At 40.4% G+C, this 25,058-nt stretch overlaps 1 protein-coding gene across 6 annotated transcripts in view; it reads right to left on the reverse strand.

Annotated features, from left to right (window-relative positions):
• PTPN13 (protein tyrosine phosphatase non-receptor type 13) overlaps positions 1 to 24,369 on the reverse strand; it is a 113,421-nt gene extending 89,052 nt beyond the window's left edge. For 4 of the 6 annotated variants that reach the window (XM_039550575.1, XM_039550572.1, XM_039550571.1 and 1 more), the window contains exon 1: positions 24,015 to 24,097. The gene's annotated coding sequence lies outside the window, so the exon portion shown is untranslated. Of the gene's footprint in view, positions 1 to 24,010; positions 24,163 to 24,292 lie in introns of those variants that run through there. The other 2 variants (XM_039550574.1, XM_039550573.1) reach the window with 2 other exon arrangements.
• Between the last annotated feature and the right edge of the window lie 689 nt (positions 24,370 to 25,058).

Below are 25,058 nucleotides of genomic sequence, written 5' to 3' on the forward strand. Positions count from 1 at the left end.
CCAGCATTCTATTACTGTGCGTATTTACTAAGCCAGATATATTTTCAACAATAAATGTTCAAAAGTCATCAACAAAAGATGATGGAAGGGAAAGCAAAATCAGATCACATTTAAAAGAAAGATGAAATCTGCATTCCCAAAGAGAAAAATAAATAAACCATTAAAAACACAAAGGTAGGGGCCAACACAGACTTGCAATAAATGGATGGAAAAGCAGAAACAAGTGTGTTTCGAGTCAGCATGATATTCACATACACCTGGGACAGAGTGAGTGCCTGGTCTATCATCTGCTCTAGGAAATTCTGTCATTTCATGCCACTGTCTCAAATTGCAGTATGCACATCTAGAATCAAGCTATCTGGATTATTCAGATTAAAAGATCTCATCTTCTCCTAGGGACTAAAAACACATGAACTGCAAATGAAAACTTTTTGCGATAAATATTTTAAAGGAGTATGCTGAGCATAACACCGACAATAACACCCTTTTCCCCAGCCTGCAAAACCCTGAATCTTTTCAGCTGTGATTAAATTGTGTGGACTGTTCTGTAGCAGATATAAGCCAATTCCCTATTTAACAGCACAACAGAGACCATAAGCGTGTCTGCTGAAACTCCCAAACACATTACATCCACAGCAAAAGAATCCTACAGCAAACAATTTCTTGATCACAGTAAGAAACATATGAACATACACACCCAACCCTCAGCTGTAGCAGGGCAACCAACAAGATCTGCTTGCATTTTACAGATACTAGGAGCTTGACAAATAAAAATCAGACACACAACACACCGAGCCCAAACCATTTCAAACTGATTTTGAAAGCCCGAGCAGAATCCATCACAGAACCAGTCATTACAAGCACAGCCACATGCAAAATGCCACAAGCTGGGATTTGAGTGGGATTCTCATTGAAGTAGATGTTTCAGTAACTTTTTGGTAACTTTCTCTGTAACTTTTCTTCCTCAAAATTATCTTTAGCTGCAGTGCTTGTCTGCCTCAGCAATGAGCCGGCCAACAGGCTAGTTATGAGGATTAAAGAACCTCCCACAAAGTGGTTCTCTAGCATGGAGGAACTGACTGAGGCAAGCTGGGGTGAAGTGGTTGGCAGGAAAATGCAAGGCCAGGTTTCTCCACCTGTACAGTGCAGCTGTTATCAGCCAGGCACGGATTTGGAGCTGACAGTGGGAGTGCCTGTCACAATACATATTTCTCCCCCACCAGTTTGTTTGTGTCAGATGTTTTTCACAAGAAGATATTTGTAGGAATGCTAACGTTTACAATGCACAACTCTTCCAAATTTGCTGTCTCCTTAGATTCTGGGAACCTTCAACAGTGCGTGGTCCTATGAGAATACAGAAACCTAAATGCTCAATACATACAAAAGCTTTTGGTTCTATGCAATACCTGGACATTACGATAAACTGCAACATAAGGACTATATTGAGTAATTTTTCTATGGGAAAAACATTTAAAGTTTTCATAGAATACCATATCAAAATTTTTTAGTGTTCCAGGTTGACTGGCAAAGAAATTTAGATGCACTGGCAGAGTTCTCTGTGGACTCTTAGTCAGTTCATGTCAGGCCATTTTTCTTGCAGTGAGTCATCTCCCTGCCTCCTCTTTATCTAAGGAAAGGAAGATCTGGAATCCTGTGCCCTGCTCCTTTCACTCCTTGTAACAAGAATGGACAGATTAAAGAACACTGAAAGGTGCACCTTCCAAGGACGAGTTGACTTCCCTTTTTCTTGGGACAGCGTTATGATGGTATCTTAATATGAAGCCACACGGACACTTGGCTGGAGATGGGATTGGGGTAGGCAAGTCACAGGGTTAGGGGGTATGAACTCCACATGAACTGCTAGGGCATGGACAATCCATACACCCAAAACTCAGACGAGATCACAGCCACAGCATGTCCAAACAGGGACATTCACACAGCAGAGAGCACAACACAGTGTAGGAAGACAGTGGACAAATTAAAATAGTTAGTGCTGGAGGTGCATAGACATGAACTTGACAGGTTGCTTGTTCTGGGGCAGAATTTCCTCCCAGACCACACAGGAGTACTATTTCCACAGGAAAGGAGTTGCATCATGTGGAGGCAGCTTTTATGCTCCAGGACAAGAGAGTAACTTCAGGTGTAAATCATTTGTATTAACAAGCTCTGAGTGCAATTTCTCAGCACCACTCAGCCCTAAGCCATGCAGGCAGCACAGTCACAGGGAAAAATGTTGCCTAAGCCAGAAGCCTCTCCCGTATCTCAGACACTTTTTAAAAAGAGCCTGTCTGCCTTATGAGGACCTCCCTCTAGACAGACAGCTGACACACTCCCCAATGGGTGGGATGGAGCTCTGTCTCTCACCTGAAAACAAGCTCAGTGACCTCTTGGCTTTTAAAAGTCTCATTTTAAAGTCCCAGCAACCCATGTTAAAAGCACACCACCTATAGAGCATCCACAGTGCCAGCATGGCCCATGAGGCAGCCTCCCACTTGCTCTGTCCCAAGTAAGAGGGAAAGCACAACAGGAGCAGCCCTTCACACCATGTAACTCCATCAAAATTACTATCTGCAAGGTATATGCTTTTTCCCCTACCACTTACAAAGTCTTCACAACACCTCACTTTTTAATTACTTATGTATGCAGAACAGAAATTAAAAATGCTCAAAATTCTCATTTCCACCAACCACCACCATTTTTCCTTACACATTTTAAATTTGAAATTGAAGGTCTCCAACAGCAACAAAGAATTAGGAAAATTGTAATGGCCTGTTCTTTCCAAATTTTATTGAACTGCCACCAGACAAAATATTAAAAAGCTATTGCTATAACTGTGATTATTAGACTGTAATACAGTAATTTTTTGTCAAAAAGTTCCTAAAAACAGACTAACAGTCAAAAGGCTAAACTGCTTCAACTTGGTGTTTCAGTTTTAGTAAGACATATCCCTTGCTTTTTTCTCACCTTGAGCATCAACATTTTTCATCAATGTTATAACTTCAGAACAAAAACTTTTAGTCAAAAGCTGTGCTTTAACATCAGCTAACTGCAATGCCTGCACTACCCCATACTACTTGATATTTCATAGGGATATGATGCAAAGAAACATGAAAAGCAGCTGCTCTAGGCATCCACGCTGCAGGTGCTTTCAGATGTGCAAGAAGCAGTGAAAAAAATCTAGAATATCAAACACTGTTAGAATTTCTAGATAATCACATAAAATACTCTGATATTAATTTTTACCCTTTGACAAAATTTAAAACAAGTAAGAGAGAGCAAGAAGGCATACAAAATACTTCCTGTGGAGAAAAAACCCACCTTATTTGTCCCATAGAAAAACCACTGTTAGCTGACCTTAACTGTCCTGAATATGAGCAATACTGCTCCTTGTTCCACAGAGACAATTAGGGAAAAAGTGGCAGGTTCTGAGGAGACTGTCTCTTAGAACATAAGCCAAGAGCCCCTTCTTGGCCCCTCCTCTGTAGATATAAATGCCTGAAGCCAGAAGTACATTTAACAAGACAATTCTATCCAGAGAACCTCTTAAAATTCACCTTTCTTAATGCCATGATTAGCTGCCTGAAAATAAAACCCTGACACTTTCATTCAGCACTCACTGAGCATGAAGTGCTTTCTAAAAGCACTCGACAGGCACTGAACTGCAGCTAGATCTGGACAGTTTTGAAAGTCTGGTCTCTCCCATTTCAGAACCTAAGCACCTTAAGTCATTACCATGCCCTTTAATTTCAGAATCCTGGCATCCATCCTATTTATTTACATTGGCCCACACCTTATACCCCCGAACAAGATCTGGACTACATCTACCAATTAGTTTATCCCCAATAATACTGTTGCTGAAACTGGGCTGAAGCGCAGAACCCTGGAGCCAAGTTAGAAAGCTTGCACTTCAGTAGTCTTTGAAACCTTATTTTCAAATACACACATAAAATGTGGTTTTCCTATGGCTGCAAGTCCAATTTGCATAGACTATCCAGAAACTAAGGCATTATTTGCAAATAGTCAAGTCAAGCATGCAATCAAGTCAAATACACAAGCTAATCAAGTCAACTGTGCTTCAAGAATTTTTTTCTTTTAGAGTCCTGCTCTCGAGTTAATTACTGCACATTATTCTCAATTAATGTCTTGAAGGACAAGGAAACAAACCCTTGTGTCATAACCACTTTTTCATTTCTCCTATAGATACAAAGAGGGGACAAACAGCCCCACAAGATCCAAATACCATCTCCCCCCTGTTTTTTCAAGTATTTAAAGAGCTGCCAGAAACCAGGTGAACCAAAATTTTTGTGAAAAAAACCCCACACTTTCATGGTGCTTTTCATTTAACCTGTGACCTGACAATAATATTACCTCAGCACTATTCCTTTTCATTTTTCAGAGGTCAGCAGAGATTAGTATTACCACCCAAGTATTTCTCCCCTCCTCCAGTTATGGAACAGGTTAGCTTCTTCCACTCCCATTTTTCCCTCCATGTTCTCCTCTTTCTCCCCCATAGGCAGACAGGATGAAATGCCAGCAAAACAAAAATCTCATGCTCCTGGGCAAATCCTCAACCTATACCAAGAAAATTTCTTTAAAACTGCATTTCCTCTTCAAACTGATAGCTTGATGCTTGAGCTCAGACCTCCCAAATAAGGAACAGAAACTAGCTCAAATTTATGAGAAAACACAATATGAAAACACTCCCAGAAGTATAAATGAATTTTATTTGAACACACACAGATGATCAGATGAGATGTTAGCAGTTTTCCTCCCAAAACCTTAAATTGGTATTATATTCCCATATCTGGAAGACAGAGGAATGTGACATACTGAGAATCTTGGCTCGCACCTCCAGGACAAGCAGTGTTTATTTTACTCAAAAAGTGCTTGCTTTCTTTCCTGGAAGGTGGAAAGAAATCAGCTTTTGGCATTGGCCTGAACACACAATGGAAGAGAAGCAAAGGTTAGTGTTGACTCCCTCCTTTGCTCTTCTGTCTCCATCACCAGAACCAGATAAACTTGTTTATCTGAAGCTTCGTGTTAGGCAAACTAGTAAAGCCAGTCCAAATTGTATATAACGATCATGAAAGTCATGTTTTCTAGGCAACTGTAGAATGCTTTTTTATACATGAGGGTAGCTGATGTTTCACATTTGATATTAAAATTTTATTCAGAAGAGTATATAATTATCACTACAAAGTAAGCTTAATCCACATAAATCGTAGCATGACTCTTGTATCCCTCTCTTTGTTTAATTGTCGGCGTAAGATTCTTGGGCAACTCCCTTATTTTGCTGTTGATCTGCTCCACCTCGGAGAGGGCACGTCTCCTTGATGCATTTCTCATACTTGCAACTTTCATTTTAATTGCTAAGCAGGAGCAGAAGACCTGTGACTAAGGCAGGCTTTAGAAAAAAAAAGAAATTTCAGGACTACAAAGCAGCTTGGCAATAGTGACACTTTTCAAACAGCACATGAACCACTAACACCCTTCTTCACATATAACAAATTAAACCCTTCTAATGACCTGATATAACCACAAGCAAAAAGGCATCTTACTATTGACAGCATAACTTCACGATGGAGTGATGATGTGCTGTCTATCAGACAAAAGGCACTAAGAATGGCACCTCTAGCTTTAGTCCAGCAGTTATTCCATTGTTGCATGCAAAAGCCATGCATTCCTCACATACTCTAAAAAGGTCATGACTGAAGTCTGTCCTTACTCACTCAGCTCTCAGCACAGCTGAAGAGGGAATGAAAGCTTTTGTCAGGGGAGCAGAAATAGTAGCAGACAACTGATTTAAATGTCATGGAGCCACTAGAAAGCATTATTCTAAGTCAGTAAGTACTACTTCCCACCATCTGTGACATTCTAAAGCTTTCTACAAATAAAATACTGGGGCTCTGGTCAGCACATCAAGGGAGCAGTGGCAATTACTTAGTACAGTGACTGCTTTTTCATTCACTGCAACATTATTTTATAATTATATTGTAATATTATTCATAATCAGTCCCCAGTGTTTGAGAAGAATAATGCTCAAATATTTAGCACCAAGATATAAATTACCACAGACTAGAAATTCAGTGACTCTACCAATAAGTTTCACTAATGGATCATCTTACTTTAGAGTAGATTTGTAAAAGCTTAGTTAAGGCCTCTCCATGGTAATGAGGTGATACAGCTTTTACTGTATCAGACAAATTCTCTAGTACCAAAGGGCTCAGATTCTGCAGATGCAAACTCTTTCAGTCTCAGAGAATGTATCTTCCTTTAAAAATGCCTTTTCTTGGTAACATGGCCCCTTGCTGTAATGTAAATAATCAGTGTCATGAAGGTAGCACAATTTCTGGATCAGCAAGAAATTAAGTCAAGTGAATAAGAGTTCTCTATTTTCTTGGATGTGACACTCGAAAAGTCCTTCAGAGAGGTACAAAAATATTATGTTAATGTGCTATAATACTGAGGGGGGGAGGAGGGAATCAGTATCACCCACCAACCTTAGTAATAAAGAAAAGTGCTAGGTTGTTTGCAGTATATTTGTAAATAACATAGAAGTCAACATACACAACAGGTATAAAGACCGACCCTACCATATATTATTTCAAAGCCTGACTTTAATCCTACATATTCACATCCAATCCTTCCACAAATGGCTTTTTAGGCTTTTCAGGTGAGTAAACTCCATGGTTCTCTTGGGTTTTGAGATTTCTTCCCCCTGTGGGAGAAAAGGTGGATCTGAGCAAAAAAATCTTTGTCAGCCTCATATATTTGACTATCAGACATTTTGGAGAAAGAAGTTAGTAGAAAAGATACCATCACTATGGCATATCAAAGCAGTTTTTCCATAGTTAAAAATGACCTCATGTACGGTACTCGTGAAAAATCCACTGGATTCAGAAGGAAGTGCTGTGTTCTTCATTTGAAAGCAGCACCCTTACACACTCATGAGAAGAAAGAGAGCTGCTGACTTGTGTACTCAACCAGAAAAAAGTCCTGGTGTTCAAGGACAGTTCCTACTAGCAGCTACCTCACATGCCCTGCCTGGGAAGGAAATAATATTCGATAATGGAGATAAAACTGGCTGAGTAACAGAACCAAGTTTGAAAATGACATTCACCTGCATCTGATTCCTCCAGGACTGCTTTACCTCAGGTGTATACAGGTAAAGAAGCTGCAGTGCTACAACACAAGGATTTTTTTGTTTAAGCACACATTTAATTTGAGTGCTAACAAACTCCCACGTGGATCACCCCATGTACCAATATTTCTACTAAACTGCACTTGTATGCTTGTGTGGGTTTTGCCATGAAAATTAAAAAGGAAAAAAAAAAATCCAACCAATTTAAAAGTTACTACCCAGCCAGCATTCTCTGCAGCTACTGAGTTTTCACAAATACTCCAATGGCTTTCTTACCCAATGCCCTAAGCTGAACTACATCCTCACACACATTTTTTCTCCCTGTGACTTAGTGAAAATAGCTGATGAGAGTCCAAATAATTACTGATGGAGAAAGATCATCTGGAGGGTCTACTGAGTCTTCAGTCTTTGATGCTCAAAAAAGTAATATTCCCAACTCCTGGAAAATTTAGATTTCCTTAAGCAATTACATATGCTCTACAGCACAAACAACACCACAGACACCCAGAAGTTGCAGCAGAAAAAAAAAAAAAGTGTGTTGCTTTCTCATACAGTTATGATTTCTTAGGTTCATTTTTGTGAAAAAAGAAAAAAAAAAAAAGAGGGAGATATGGCATAAGAAACAGAACATTACAAGGTCTGCAGATAGATGACACCATGGATATCTTATCTGTGAACTCACCTGTCTGGGAGTAAAGCTATTATTCAAGTGATGACTAATTATTATTGTGAAAGTCTGAATTTCTAGCCTGAAAAACAGACAAGATGGAACAGAGGCCTACATTTTAGCTGTCAAGAACTGTACACACAAGAAAATCTATCTCTAGGACCAAGGCATAAGCTCAGAGATACCTGCTCTGCTCTCCTGTAAGTTGAAATAAAGACTAATTCAAGCACAATAGCAAATATCAAGTCTTATTCAGAGAGTACTCCATTTTATCCACTCTTCTGTAACAGAAAAAGAAAAGTAACTTTGCTCTCAGGCAGAGAGCCTCTACTCAGACATGGTAGTACAAGGCATGAGATTAATACTTTTTATACGCACCAAAACACAATTCAAAATGTCTGCAATATCCTCCTGTTAGGTGTGAAAACCTTTACAAAGATTTAAGCAGGGGGAATCAGTGACTAATCTTATAAAGCAACTTCATACACTTCCAATTGAGAACCATAACTCACAATACCCTGTTCTCACCCTGACACTTCATCAGGAAACATGAACACTCCAAGGGAATGGCAGAGATGTGAACAGGCAGCTGGCTGGATAATGAAGGCAAGCTGATCCTAAGGAAATGAGAAGCACTGGCAAGTGAGGTTACATACCTGGCCCTCTGCACTTTATGTCTGTCCGCCTTCAGGAAGGATGTGCTTTTTCAGGGCACACTCATGTTGAGAAAGCGTGTGCACGTCCCCACACATGCATGTGTTACCCACTATCTATATAAAAAGTGTGTGTCCACTTGTGTGCACACATATACTCCATACAGACCAACCACTTCAATTTTGCTATATTCTTCTGCTGAAGGACAAGAGAAAAACCCTGAAGGACAAACAGAGTTACAAGATCTATCTTGAGAAGTCAACATTAACTACCTGAAAGCCTTGTTAGAGGGTCCCTAAAGCCTATTAAAGGTTTTGGCCAAGGCAGATTTAAGTAAGATACTGCAAGGATTTGTAAAAACAGATTTGATACCAGCAGATGGGTTGCAACTCTAAAAACAGACCTCCATCTGTCCAGAAACCAGCTTGCCACTCTACACACACGGTATTGCAAGTGTAGCATTAGCAAGTCTTAAAAGGTAGAACCATTTCCAGCAAAGCACTTCAAAAGTATCCATCGTCTTTATATACCCCTGTCCTCAGAAGAGACCTCACAGCACTTTCTTCTCTCCACAAACTTTGCAGAGAAAAAGCTATCTATTCAACTGCTACTTCTTGAAAGCACTTAATTGCTGTTCAAGTGATAGGAAAGATATTCCCTTTCCTGAACTAATGCTGAGCTGAAGAGCAGACTGTTGGAAACTATCCTTGAACAGGACACATCTCAGTTTTTCACCTAGTAACTTAGAATCCATCTCTGTAATGTAATTTAGGTGATCTACCAATAAGGTCCAACATGACCTACATGAAACAGCATTCAGTAAACCATTAACGACAAAAACCCCAACCGGATAATATGAGATACCAGACCTCTGAGTTAAATGCATACAGTGCCAACACAGAGTTTTCTTCTTCTGCTTAACACGTGCCTGTCCCAAGCCCAGAGACTGTTTCCACACCACAAGGTGATCATTTGTCCTCTCTGAATGTAGATCCCTTCTTTCTCCACTTTCTTCCATACTCATGCATAGAGAAATTAATTTAAGACTAAAGCTGTGCTCATTCTCTGCATACACACTCCTAACCAGTAACCAATCTGCAGGGCACTTAAAAATCTGAGAGCAAGCAGAAAACATGCTGTATATTCTTCCATGCTGGGAAATAGACCCACTACCCAGAAAATAGAAGACAAGCTTTTACATGAAGGATATTATTCCCTATGGGGTCATATAGGATTTCCCTAAATTCTGAATTATCTGCTGCTGGTGATTTCATATTTCAGTATTTCCCAAGTTCTTTGACTTCTCTGTTAAATCTATCATTAGCAGGGTCTTTAAGCACATTACCCACCACCATTCTGCAAACACTGAAAAAATACTGGATTTTAAAGTCAGATTTTCCTTATCCAACCATCCATAGCTGATCCATTTCCTGCAACTGATGGCGTACATCAAAATTTACCTATTGTTTGCCCACTCATCTCTTTAGATGTGGTATACACCAAGTACTGAAAACAGTACAGTCTGTGAGACAACTATTTAGCAGCACATCTAGAGATAGCCATCAGTTCAAAGATTCCACATAAAACATGAAGATTTTTGGTCATGGAAGCCTGCTTTTTAAGTGAGCTCTTTATGGAGGCCAAAACCTTACTGAGCAGCTTATACTGTCTAGTTTAAATCCTGCTATTAGGAGGTTTTAGCTCCAGATTAATTAGTAGACAAAGGCACTTGAAGACTTGGAATGCCTATGGTTAGGAAATCATGATCATCCTTCAAAACATGAGTTGACAAAGCACATATGGCTTTGTGCCAAAATCATACAAGTTAATCAGAACCTGACCAGTTAACTTGAGTCCCTCAGCCTGTCACTCTGCTCACTGCACTTCAGAAAAATATATAATTATATACTGCATGATTCAGTAGGTGTTTACAACTGAACAATTGTTAAATTGACTATACTGCCCCTTGAACAAATTTCTTACACACACCCAATTTATGATTCATCTTAAATTCAGTGGTTATGCATGATTTATTCAGTCCTACAGCCACGACATTCTCCATGGCTTAACTGCCCTCAAAGGTGGTGTGATTATTAGTCCTTTTCCTGTTAGATGGGAAAACTTGGCATTTCTCTTTCAGAAGAGATTCATCTACTTGTTATTCCTGCCCAGCCTCAAGTGCTTACCAAGCTTATGGTTTCTGAGCCAAGAAAGTGAATGGGATTTGGAGTGTAAAAAAGACCCTCACCACAAAGAACATAAGCTTCAGTATCACTTGACAGCAGCATGAAAAACCTGCAAGAGTGATTTCTACAACTCCTCAGCAGACCTTCCACGCAAAACACACTGCCTGATCTATAGCAAAGACAAATAGTCCATGTGGCAACAGATTTGATTTAGCTTCACACACCAGAATGGACAAAGAACTCCATCTGATCACTATCTGCACTCCATAATGTTTTGGTACTTGGAGAGATTACAGGAAAGAACAAGCTACAGAAGATGGCACTGCCAAAAAAACAGGAAAAACAAGACAGCAGCACCTCCTCCCATGGCATAATACTAAGCCTGCTATCACCAAAAAAAACCCCCAGAGTTCTGGGAAGTTTTGCTTTGTCTGGATGATAAACATTCATATTAGAAGGACAAAAAGCCATATTACACCCTTGGGCTGCATAACAAAGGCATATTAGCAGAAACTTTTCCTCTACAGGCCTAGAAACGGAGAGGAAAGTGATTCACAGCATCATCCTTCTTTCCTTTTCTTTGAAGAACATTCCTACGAATAGTAATGGAAGGCTAGCCGGACTGAGGACATACACAGGTAATGCCCATGTACAAACTGTGTTTGCTATACTGGAACAGAACCAAGCAGAAGGTCACATTAATCTCTGAAGTCACTGGGCTGGTGAGAGACTAAGTGAAAGGAGAATATAACAGCACTTGAATCTTTTATTCATGCAACTGGACCAAAGGGAGTTAGACCAGTTGAGGAATGCATCAAATTTTGCTACCTTCACAATCAATTTGATTATACCATGTACAACAGCTTAACTCTGTTACTGCATGGAGACCCAAGAGAACACTGACTACAACTGCCTAAAATAAACAGAAACACCAGACTGACACAAAAAAACCAAAAAAATCCTGCCTTCAAAACATGAGAGCTCAAGTCTTATATAATATAGTCAGCATACAATATACCAACTTTCATCCTTTCCATGTATGTCTAGAACTTTGACAACAATCCAAATTTTCTTCCAGTCCTGAATATAGTATTTCAATTTTATTCTTGCAAACTTAAGAAAATGGGTATGTTATTTAAAAAGCAATATTTACATTTTCAGTATACAAACGGCATAAACTCCTAGGAGAAAATTCAGCTTTTACAAAAAAATTTTCACAAATCTGTGTGAAAAAAAAAACATGGGCTGAACCTCTTCAACTCCTATTTCCATCTTTTATTGCTAACTAAACACTTTAGAGGTTATTCATTGATACATCACACAGAAAACTCATAAAAAACCACTTGGACAGCAGTCTGAAACAGATTTCAAAACTTTCAAATGTTTTACCAATAGTTTCAAAACATCCTCCCATAAACTTTGCTTACAAAATACTGAATTTGAATGATAGTTTATCAAACTGGACCAGTTGTACTGGTTTACCTCAGCTTGCATACACACTTACCTGAGAAAAAGTAGTAGCAGCAATCAGTGAGAAGCATCAAGTGCTCACCACTTACAGAAATACCCAAATTGGTAGTAATGTAAAGAGGCAAGGAGGGAAAAAATAAAGGAGGGGAGAAACAAAACTTTACAGTCTTGGGATGGAAATCTTAGAGACAGGAAAATGTATTATCTTCTTAGTCCACAGTGGGAAGTTATCCATAGATTCCTCACTGTGAACAAAAGCACAGGAGCTGGAACCAAGACTTCATCAGAGAGTTGAGAGAGAAGAATGGAAAGAAAGTGTGCTTGCACTAAAACACACATAGGCTGTGTGCTTTATTTAGCCAGGGAAGAAATACCAAGCTTACAGAAAAAGGAGCAGTCAGGAACATTAGAAACTTTCACCAAAAAAAAAAATTTAAAAATAAACTAAAATAAATTTTTAAAATAAATTAAATATAAATTAGAATTATAGATACCAAGCCTTGCTGGCAAAACTAAGGGATTCAATGGACCATTACTAATCAACTCCAGAAGAAAAGTACTTTTTCCTCAAAAAATTGTTTTACCATTTGGTTTTACACTACTGACCCTTTTTCATCCACATACATAGATGCTGAATATTAACCCAGTTATTCAGGGGGAAATAAAGGCATAGAACTGTTTACAGCCTGCATTTTAAAAGGTAGAGATTAAAATTTTGAGCTTTGGCAAAAAATTTAACTGAAGACAGCTGGCAGTAACCTATGTTTTGCTTCCTACCATGCTGATGAGTGACCTCTCCCATTTTTAAGGGATCTTTTACAATAATTACTTATATGGAAGTTGCTGTAAGACTTCACCCTTGATTTTACACCATCAGTCTAAAAACAGGCAATAAAAAACCCAATTTCTCCCATAGACAGATGGGAGTGGGGGAAAAAAAAAAGGTGAAGGAAAGCCAAACCTTCCCAACCCAGAAGTCACACACAATTTACAGCTGCTCTATATACCCAGGCGCCTGCTGGTGACTAATTACAGCTTTTTTCACACAGCAAAATCTGAATTCCACAAATTCTTTGGAAAGAGTTGGAAGGCTTTATACCTTGGGGTTCCAAAACTATTATAAAAAGCAATCTCTCTTTTTAGATGCATATTAGCTCTTGGCACAACCACGGTGTTGTTTGTTGCTAGGTTTTTTTTGAACTGGCATTTATAGCCTATCACTGAAAATACATTGTAAGCCTTGAAATGAATGTTGTCTACATAAGAAATATATATATATAAACTATTAAAGTCTAGACAGGCAATAGTTTCTCTTCCATTTCTCCAAAACCACTGAAGAGGGAAGCAGAACAAACAGATTTTGCATCAGCAGCAGACTTCCCAACCAGCAGTTCATATTACGGTGAAAAGTCAGATTCTGTGATCTTCAGCTCTTTAATATTCTCAAAGCAAAGGCAATGGGTGGGACTGAACCAGTGATAATTAATGTGTATCTCAAAGAGCTCAGTTAATGTCAAGCACAAAAATATTTTCTGTAACACAGCAAACTGTATTCTGCACTGCACAAGCACCAGGGAAATTTCCACATACCAGGTTAAATTCAATTTCTAATTCAATTCTATTCTGCTCATTAATACTGAGTAGTTGGAGACACAAATTCCTTCAGTGTCTGACGATATCACAAAACTAAGGGCTCTACATTGAAGAATGCTCTTTCCAACCATTCTGTGCAAGGCCAAAGAGCACACACAGCACATGTGGTAGAATCAACGGAGCACAAGAATCTGATGTTGAGGGAAGCAAGGACAAAAAGAATGCCTCTTCTTACCACAGACTGTCCTTCCCTTCTTAAGTAATGTTTCTCATCTGTAAAAGGAATCCAATTATTTATGTCTCCACAAGTTGGTTTCTGTTGTGCTTTTCATGTGATGCCATTTAAAATGAGTTTACTTACATATTTTCCTATTTTATCTAGCAGTATATTTTCACTTTCCCATTCACCTAAGACTACAACTGAAACTGTGATATCACCAAGGTGTTCCTGTCTTTTTCTCCTCTCTTCCTGAGCAGCTATTTTTACTCTAGAGTCGCATGCATGAAAATTAATTCCCCTGATAACCTGACCATCCATCATTTAATCCCCTCCTTATGTGATCTGAAGAAAAGGAAATACAGATTCCATGACACAAAGGATGAGAAAACAAGCAAGGAATTGCAGCTGGAACCTGACAGCTGTTCTTCTCTGAACATCAAGTCAAGCCCACGTGGACACACATGAGCTTCAGAGGCAGATTACAAAAGATTTCTTCTAAGCTTTTGGGTTTTTTTTTTTTTTTTTTTTAATGGGTTAAAGAAGTTCTTTGTTTGAAAGAGCTTCCCATTTCTGTGGGTTTAGAAACTTAACCAATGTTTAATACAAGAAGTACTAAGCTGGATCAGGACAGCTCTCCCATCCCCTTTCCTGGCAATCACCAGTTTATTGAGTTCCTGAGCTCAAGCTGCACAGTCAAATCTAATAGCCACTAATGGTTTCTGTTCTGTTAACTTCTCTAATCCCCTTCTGAGCACATGTACACTTTCACTCCACATGACATTTTGTTCCAGCAACACAGCTGCAATTAAGCAGTTCACAAAGAGTATTTTCTTTTGTTTGCTGTAAGACAGCAACTTACTTCTCAAATTTCACTAGAGAAGAACATGCTAAAGGTCTTGAAGGACCCAGACACGCCTCAAAGTTGCCTGACTTTTACTGAACAACAGTAAATGTTTGCAGCTACCAAAAATAACAGAAAATGTTTTCTTCCAACAAAACCAATCTTCCAGCATACTAAATATTTTCTCTTCTTAAGGCACTGCATGGACATAAAATTTCAAAATTATTATAAAACCACTTTTTAGGATTTTCCTTAGCAGTTTGTGACAAAACAACAAAAACCAGGCTTAACGTTTTCTTCCTTTACACACCATATTCCTCAAATACACCGAGGATCAAACTGGATCACAGATCAAGGAAAAACGGAAAAATTATTCTTACCAAAACTGTTTGCCAGCAGATTAAAACAAACTAATGTGATTCAGTGGTATCAAAAAACCTCTGAAAACAAGAATAATTAAAAAGAAATACTTCATTTTTACAATGCATCACACTTCTGAAACATGAAGTCTTGTGCCACTCATGGTGAGCATACACATTTTAAATTGACATGAAGGAGCTCTACAAAGCTATTTCAGTAATTCAGTTCTACGTGTTAGCCCATGTGCTTAAAGCTCCAGGCTGGTTTGGCTGTTCCACACATGTGATAACCTAACTGCAAAGCCACTCAATAAACGAGTCTATATTTCTGATGAAACAAACTTTCAGCACTGCCAGCTAGCAAATCTTTTATAATCAGATAATCTTTAAATTCTATATTAAGGTCATTCAAGGGATTCAGTGACAGGGCACACTGAAAAAAGAAGCTGTTCAAAATTTAAGGTTCTTGAATATTAGCTTGTTTTGATATGCATCATCAGATTATAAGGTTCAGAAGAAACCTCTTTCAGGAAATCTAAGTCTGAAGTTCTGGGGTTCCTCAAAAACTTATAGTGTGTATTTCTTGCACTTCTTATTAAACAGATCAATATGACAAGACTTCCTAGACAAATTTCTGATTTTCAGTCTGAACAACCTTACAAATAAAAAGGGATAAGAGGATAAATACTTCTAAAAACCTACAAAAAAAACCAAGAAAACAAACAAATAAAAAACCACAAAATACACATCAGATAGTTATTAACCCTTGAAGACCTTAAACATAACCACTAAGCTGGGAACACCAAAAGTACTTGCAGCTATGAAGGTCTGAAAACTCATCCCAATCTTTATGAGGAAGAAACCTCAGCTCACAGAAGCCTCCACCACCAGCACGTGAGATAGGGACATTCTGGTAAGCCCACAGACCTGAACTGGAGGCAACTGAAGGTATCCCAGCACACCTTGAATGAGTCCAACCCTTTCTTTCTCTCCCCACTTCTTTACCTCACCTTCCTTTTTTTTCTCCAAGCTGTGTGCTCCTCCAAAAAATAACCATTTTCTAACATTTTTTTCACAAGCTAGACCTTCTAGGTCAAAGTTTTCCAGGTGCTGTGCAGGTACTCTGGCTACCTTGTAAAATAATTTCTTCCATTGTCAGAGACAAGCCATTTAACAGCTCAAAACTGCTACTCTTGTACAGAGCACTGCTAATTTACAGACATACACTGCACTGTCAACTGTAATGTTATGTATCAATAAGGATGTCAATAGCATTTCTATTCCACTTGCATCCCACTCCAATTCCCAGTGAAGTTAGTAAGGAGAGACTCATTGTTCTTCAGGGTGCATCAATTCAGAAGCCAAACAAAACCATCAAAGTTATTTTTATGGAAAAATATAATCAAATTCTTAGTTTTTGCTAGACTGCAACTTTTTTTTTATTATGCCAGTGGATTCATTAGATGTGCTGTTATTTTTTGCTGCCACTTTCTGTACAGTTTTCTAACATTAATTAATAAGCTGAATGTTTCTGCAAGTGTTTCTGAAGCTTTGTCTAATGGTTAAGAGGAAAGCCCTTCAGGTGCAGGGCACTGGTCTAAGAACATAGAAAAGATAATTGAAGATACATGAAAACTCTAAAATACAGTCTGTGAAGGCTGGACAGAATCTCTTTCCTCCTAGAAACCTACCCAAGATAAATCCTTTACCAAAAAGTGCAGAGGGAGCTTATTAACAAAAAAATCTCTGAATAATGCTTGCATACAGGCAGTACTCTCTTATTTCCTAAATGTCAAAGTAATGGGAAGAAGTCCAATTTCAAGACTTAGAAAAGTTGAAAGCAAACTGGCTTCAGAAGAACAAACAAAAAATGCACCTCAATCACCGAAAAAAAGTTAAAACACACTAAGGCACTTGAAAGAAATACCATAACAAAACCTCTGAAGGAGAAACTAGTACTTATCACCTGTTGAAGCATCCCATTTAAGGAAGTTACACATAGTCTTTAATTAGGCTGCTGGAGGGATAGCTCCACATCAACCTAACCACACAATTGTCCAGTCAGTGACACGTACTGAGATGTCTCTCAAAGCAACACGTGTGCTGTTCCTCGCTGACATTAAAAAGCAAGGCATAAAAGCAGCACTTGGACAACCGTATCGACCACTTGCTTGCCTGGGATTCAAACTCCCAAGTGAATTCATCGAAGGCAAATACAGCTTTGCACTGACTTGACAAAATAGAGCTATTATTTCACTGACCATAATCCTAAGCACTAGGAGGGGATTTTCCACCTACTGATTTTACAGTAAAAGTACTAAAAGGCAAAACTTCTGCTCTATTTCCCTTCTCTAACTTTTCTCTGTTGAAACACTAAATTATGTTAAGAGAGAAATGGGTAAAATCAGAAATAACATAATGCTGGCCCTTGATGAATTGTGATGAGAGAAGAAAAACCCGCAAGATATTTTACACTACTGATATCCTGATGAGCAAACTAGGTAGAAAAGTTAGACTATCTATGTATGACATGGTAAAATATCCACATGCTTCATTTTTTACCGCTCTATTACCTAAGGCAATACCCAAGTCCAAATATATCATCATTTAAACCAGGCATGGCTTTGCCAGGAAGCACAACTATTTCTAACAGCTGAAGTTTCAGACTTTAATTTGGCTCTTTTTAAAATTACAATATACAGAAGTGGTTAGCAGAAAAAGTCAACAGTCCCCATCAAGAAAGATGGAACACATTCAACACCAAATTAACGTTGCTTACATGTTTGAAATATTGTAGTTAATATTTCAACAGCAACATTCCACAGGGTAAAGCAGACATTGTTTTATGAGTCAAGTCCCATTACCTTTCCCTGGTGACCCTAAGAAAGCCCTGGAACCACGTGCGTCACACAGGTTTATTGGGGTGGGAATTTATGCCCTCCATGTAGCCATTCATGTCCATCTGAAAACTGGAAAATACAGTGAACAGGCACATGCTATTGAGATGCTGAATAAATTAATATTGAAAAGGGAAAAACCCTAATCTGAAACATAAAATTTATCAGTGGGAACCAATTCCCCTGCGCAAACAGGGAGCTGCAAATGAGAGTGTCTATAGCCCCAGAGATTATGAGATAAGCCGTGTTCTGTCTGTCCTCAGCAGTAACTTAGAAAAAACCTTTGCACTCAGCTCCTTGGGTTTTTTTCTCTAACAGGTTTTGAGGGCCTGCCCACTACATGAGCAGAACATTGGCTGTTCCATGAATAAAAATAAAGACAGACTTACAGAATGGACACGAGACTCAGAGAAGCTTCCAACTCCAAGCACGCAATTTTACTACAGAAACTGTTTACATTAACAAATCCTTATGCCTGTCAATGTCTATTCTGAAACAGTACTTAAGTCAACAAAAAATGCAGCAATTTCAACAACATTGGCATAATTATGCTACTGCAATGAACTAGTAGTGTCAGTTTCATACAGCACATAGCATGGTGCTAGAGACAATCAGCTGCACCTACATACGTATACAGATGTAGCCAAAACAGCTTTTACAGCTGTTGTGAAACTGCATATGAAACACAGGAGAACCTGTGTTTCCACTGTTTTATCCAGTTAAGAGTTTTGCTTTCACGATGATGAAAAGCACATCAAAAAATTAGGAATTTGTACACTCTAACAGCCTTCTCCCCTCAACAAACAAAACTGGCTTTCAAGGAAAAGTCTGATAGGAAAAAGCCTCTTCCTTAAGTTCTTTTACTTGAGAAATAAACAGGAGTGTTTCCTAACAATCAATTTCAGCATCAATTTCAAGCTTACAGCATGAATGTAAGTCACATGCAACAGCATTGCTCAAGAAAAGTCACCCAAAAAGACTTCCAGCTCCAGATCTACTTTTCTGAAGAAACCAGACTTCAGATATGCCACTTCCAAGGTACCTCTCTGCACATGCCTGAAGCCAAGTACCCACACTACATACAAACACTCAGAGAAGATGTCAACACCACATGAAAGCCATTTCCAGGTTCACTTTCAAAAATTTCAGCAAGCTCTATAGAATGTTCCCACCCATATTTCTCCCACAGATACAGACAAATGGTCTTTTGTAAGACAACTTCCAAGAAACACACACAAAAAATAATCTTTAGGCAGAGCTGGACAAAGAAACCATGAAACCCCAGAAAACCACATGCTTCCTCTGACAAGGCAGAAGCACACAGAAATTTGAAGAAATCAAAAATCTCAAAGTCTACTAAAAAAGCGTGATATTTTGGACAGCATCAGATTAGTTCATGAAGAGGTTTGGTTCCAAACTTCTGCACATAAATTTTCATCACCCTTACCTCAGTCAGTTCTCCCTGTGCTTTACTTTTACCTGCAAAACAGGAGATAAAGCTTTCCTCTCCTTTCCAAGTGCCCCATCTCACCTAATTTAATGACCACTTCTTAGAAGCAGGAACCACAAGCCGACACAGCACCTAGTCCAAAATCTGACATTACCCTACCACCTGCAAATCATTAAAAACACTACACGTCCTGCAAAACTCCAGTATTCCCTACAAATACCAGCAATCAAAAATAGGCAGTTTTAATAGCAGCTCTCCTTTAATTCTTGACATATTACTTGCAGACATTTCTGTGGCATATTAAATTTACATATAAAAGATAAAGGACAAATGAAACCCTGAGAACAAAGCCTTCCCACGTCTGTTATTCTTTCTACAGTGTCACAACTGGAGCAGATCTCTATCCTACCAAGTGAATTTCAAATTCACAGGGCATATCACTGTCCCAAGGCAGCCTACTCAATTAATTGCCTTTTATGAAAGCATTTTAATGGATAATGATGCACAAAGAACATGCCTGGTTCCTCACCAGGTATTTAAGTGGCCCAGGAGAAAGAGAAGCCCGGATGAAATAAAAAATGGCACCAAAGAGTCGTCTTGTGCCCTTCCCATCTGTAAATGCCATCTTCCTTCTCTGTACTTCAGGAGGAGGTGGGGCTGGGAAACACTTCTTTCAGAAGTTCCACCCTTCTTTACAGATGCACAGATTTCATTAATAGTTAACTGGCGACATACAACATTAACTTACTCTGGTATTCACAGCTTTCCATCCACGCTTGTCCCATGGTAAGCGACAGCTTGGGGCAACTGCTTACAAATACACACTACCCCAAGACTTGCTTTTTAATCTTTTAGTCTCACTAACTAGCTCACTTTGAAACAGTAAAATTCCAGCCAATTCTTTCTGTAAGCAGAGGGAAAAAAAAGTGACAGACTGTTGAGCAGATAACCGACACGCCTTCCAAAAATGCAGCAACCAGAGCAATACTTAATGTTCTTAGGTTTAACAAACTACTGGTGAAATCACTTTAAATTTTACCATCAGTGGACTAAAGGTTCTAGGCTTGTCACACAAGTAAACTGGAAAGCTCTTCAGAAGAAAATCAGTCCCCTTAAAGAGCTGATCTTACTCTTGTTCAGGTTAGTAAGTTTTCACATGTGCTCTGGAACAACCACTACAGACGCTCTTGAGTGTAAGGTGACACTGAACCGTGCCATAAATCAAATCCCTCCTGATGGGAGAGAATTTTCTAAAAGTCCTTGCAAGGAGTTTCAAAGATGAATGAAGACTTTTCCTTGAGTTTCAATGCTGCTGGATAGTTGTTTATTAAGTCTTATCAGAGGAACAGAGCCACTAGCATGACCCAGGTACAGCATAGAGCACAGAAAGCAGGAGAGAAGTCTCATTATCAAGACTTACATGGTCTTTTAAAGATAATTTAACCAATAGTTACTAAAAACATATATTATTTTCACTTTCCTACCAATTATTCAGTAACACGGGCAGGAACTGCGGAATTCTCTGTCCAATCATTCCAAACTACTTTTACTGCAGAACATGGAGTAGTAGAAGAAGGAGAAGAAGGTTTAGAGAACAACAACAATCCTTCATTTTGATATTTTTTTACTCTTATCTATTTACTACAAAGAGAAGCCCAAAACCTCTAAATTTTTCTCCCTGTGACAATCTTACATAGTAGTCTATCACCTAATTCACACCACTGTATTTTCTATTTCTTGTCGGTTCATTGGTAATTTTTTCCAAGGTTGGAGGTTAAAACAGTGTTGTTCAGGGGGGTAAGAACCCTTCAAAATAGGCAGAGAAATATTCTCGGCACTCTGGGTTCCTACAGTAAGGTCTCCTTCACTGTAAAGAATTTTGAACAAGAGAATGTCAATATTAACAAGGCCCTCTGGGCCATAATGTCGTGTATTTCAACATGCAAATATTTGAAGCCATATTTGAAGCCATTTAAGTACAGCACCATTCAGAGACCTTAGTGATAAAGAAGGGCTTTGTGAAACTGACAGGCACTCCAACAATAAACTCCATTTAAGAGTCTGCCCAGTCTCATTTTATCTAATTACTTACCTCCCTTGCAGGAATAGCATGCTATTAAGGCTTGCTGATTAAGATTTGAAGGCACTTTGAAGATTTATTGTACCATACAACCACTAATTATTATTGTTCATACCTGCATTTGGTTGGGAGAAAAATAGCTGTGTGCGAAATAATTTCTGTTCCACATGTAAAAATAAAAATATTTGCCCTGCTGTGCTCTTTAAAAAGTAAACAGCTAAAAGACTGTATTTTTACTTTCAGGTCTTCACTGTGATAGTCAACCTGTACGAACCACGTGGCTGAAAAAGTCCCACCATAAGGGAAAAAAAAAAGCAAAGACACTACAATTTCCTGCCACCAGAACAAGTGACATTTGTGTCCTGGTAGCTTCCCACTCTCAGGAGTGCAATCTCATCCCTTCACTAGGCTTCTTCACTACTTCCCTTCAAGGCATTGAAAACGACAATGCTATGCACAAGTTATCACAGGCGCATGATGACCAGCCACAGTGGTTATTTACCACTCATCCACACAGTCCATTTTCACTTTCACAGGCCTGTGAAGCTGTAAATAGACGACTAGGTCACATCATTTCACGAGGCTCTGTTATCCTAGTGAAAATAAATGCAGTGTACCCACTTATGCTTTAACATTCTGCCCAGCCTTCTCACACAGATACTTCCTTGCTCTTCCATCCACTCAAATGTCCTTGAGCCTGTGGTTCTCACAGCCTTCAATTCCACTCAACAACAGTCTCAGAATTAAGAGGCATTTTTTTCATTAAGCCATTAGAACAACACCCTGTCATACAGCCTGTCTCCTTTTACATCTGGTATATTCAAAAGTACTTACTTTTACTGCACCTTTAACTTAAAAAACCCAAACAACCACACTCTGATTAGGAAAAAATCAATATAAAAACCCTAATCTAAATTAGGTTCACTTTTATCATGCACAAGCAAAAGACAAAACAAGTCGCATTATGGAAGGAATACATTATGTGCCTTTCCACTCACCAAACAGGGTTGATAGGTGAAAAAAGAGTTACAAAATATCTTTAAAAGTTAGATTGTAAGTTTGTCTCTCTTGCTGTCATTCTCTTCTTTCCTTAAATTACTACTTAAATTCTAGAACTGTTCATGGAAAGACATGCTTGTTGGCAGATAAAAAAAAGACACTCCAAGTGAAACACATCTGTTGCATGTGAAAACTGAACAGATACGTCTGACTGATAGCACTAGGAGTGGTAGCAAATTCTGTCGTAACTGCACTACCAAAAGATCCTCTGACTAGATTTACTCTTTCCTCATCAGTATTTCTTGCACAAGACCCAAAATGTTTGTTTTCCCATTTGTACCTCTATCCTGGCTGATTCTAACTCTTGCAGAAATGCCTTTAGAACCTATTTCTGGCCATCCAAAGACAGACTTGCAGAGGCCACGTTCAGTCAGAGCCTTGATGCTTAATGTGAACACCGACAGCAGTACTGCTCTGGAATGGGTACTAAATGTCACCATTTCACTAACCTGAGCCCAAACAAATGACCTGGGAGTCATGACACCTCGGAATATATATATTCAATGACAGCTTTCTCACATGAGGTTCAACCCTCAGGAAAATGTCTGTGGATTCTGACCCAGTTTCACAAAACAAGTCCTCTTCCCTGAAAAGGTTTCAGGAACTGATCACGGTTACTGCCCCAGCTAGTTCCACATGCAAAGACTTTCATATTCCTTTCTCCCAAACTCACACCTTAATAAGATGGCTAGACACAGATTACCTGCAACCAACCTTACAGTTTCCATGTCCTACATTTACTTCTGATCCTACCTACAAAACCAAACCGGTTCCCAAATGTTTCCCCAGTAAACAGGAGGGGTACAGAACAGCTCCTGGCGGTTCCCTATGAAGTCACTGACTTTGTTGTTTTAAACATGCAATTTAAAGAGAATGACACAATCTAGAATATGAGAGAGATTATCCTGCGGTCTGCGGAGGTGTCGATTGCTAGGAGATAAAAAGCCAATGACACCTACGCTATTTCTCATCACCGGCCAACAGATTTATCCTTCATTTCTGCTTCTCCAAAAACGTTAATGAGGAAAAAGTTTCCTCTCTGTTAACAAGTGCAGGGCTGCGGGGGTTGCTTTGTTTGGCTGGCGCAGGCAAACCCAAGCCCTTCTCGGCCGGCAGAGCGCGTCCCGCTGCTCCGAGCGCCCAGTCCAATCCCACGGGACCCGGGCTGGAAGTTCCGATGGGAGCACCAACATCTCCCGCCGCTCCGTGCGGCCTTTTTTCACCTCTCCCACACCCCGCCGCCGGCCCCCCTGCGATCCGAGAAGCGAAGCCAGGCGCTCACACGCCCACCGGCGGCCATCCCTCCGGGAAAGCCCCCATCCCTCCGGGAAAGTCCCGCTCGGCGGAGGCCGCCGCTGGGCTCACTGCCCCGCTCGGCGCGGCAGCCGCGCACCTACCGCCCCTCTAGAGCCGCCGTCCGCGCTCGCAGGGCGGCGATGGAGCCGAGCAGCGCGGAGCTTCGCCCGGAGCGGCCGCGCAGGGCTGCGCTGGGAGCGCGGGCAGGGAGGCAGCGCGGAGCAGCATCTCCTCCCCGCCGGCCGCCAGACCCGGCGCGGAGAGGGCGGGAGCGGCGGCGCTCCCCGCCCCCTGGCTCCCTCCTTCTCCCTCCCTCCCTCCCTCCCGCTGTGCACGGCCGGCCCGCCGCCCGCAGCCGCCCCTGCGAGTGCCCCGGTACCTGCGGGTACGCACCGCGGCCGCCCGGCCCCGCCGGCCCGGCGCTGCCGCTGCCGCTGCCCGCTCCGCTCCGCGTCGCTGCGCCGGTCGCTGCCCCTCGGGGCCGCCAGCAGCGCGGGGAGGCGGGAGCGCACCGCCCACCGCCCCCGACCGCCGCGCCTTCCTCCCCTCCCTCCCTCTCTCTCTCTGTCTCTCTCTTCTCCTCTCTCTCTCTCCCTCCCGCCCCCGGGGCAGCGGGGAAGATGCTGACACACGCCCGGCCCCGCCCGCTCCCTCCGCGCCCCGACCGGCCCCGGCCCCTTCCTGCCCTCAGGGTGCAGCCGGAGCTCCACAGCGACTTGAGGATTGACTCGGGAGTTGCCTCTCTTGGGGGCGAACTTCAGCCCTAGTGACGGCAGCCTGTTCTTGGCCCCAAAGGCGTTTCTTTGGGGTTTTTTTGTTTTCTTTTCCTTTTTTTTTTTTTTTTCTCGGGGATGATCTTCTGGCTGTTCCCAGACTTTGGCTCTTCAGCTGGAAGTCTTGGTCCTCAAACAAAAGCCTTAATGGCAAAGCTTTCAAACACGGCCGATTGTTCGTAGCTGTCAGACAAACTGAGGTGAGGGAAAGGTCCACTTGATGAGGTGAAAATTGGGGGTTTTGTTTTGGGTTTTTTTCTTTCTTTTTTTTTTTTTCTAAATAAGGCTTCTTTTTCCACTTTGAATGTGATATCCACTCTGGGAACCCACTGCCCACTTATGCAGTGGGGTTGGAGCTTCCCCAGTGGGTTC

This window comes from Corvus cornix, chromosome 4 (genome assembly GCF_000738735.6).
Source record: "Corvus cornix cornix isolate S_Up_H32 chromosome 4, ASM73873v5, whole genome shotgun sequence".
Taxonomy (NCBI): Eukaryota; Metazoa; Chordata; class Aves; order Passeriformes; family Corvidae; genus Corvus; species Corvus cornix.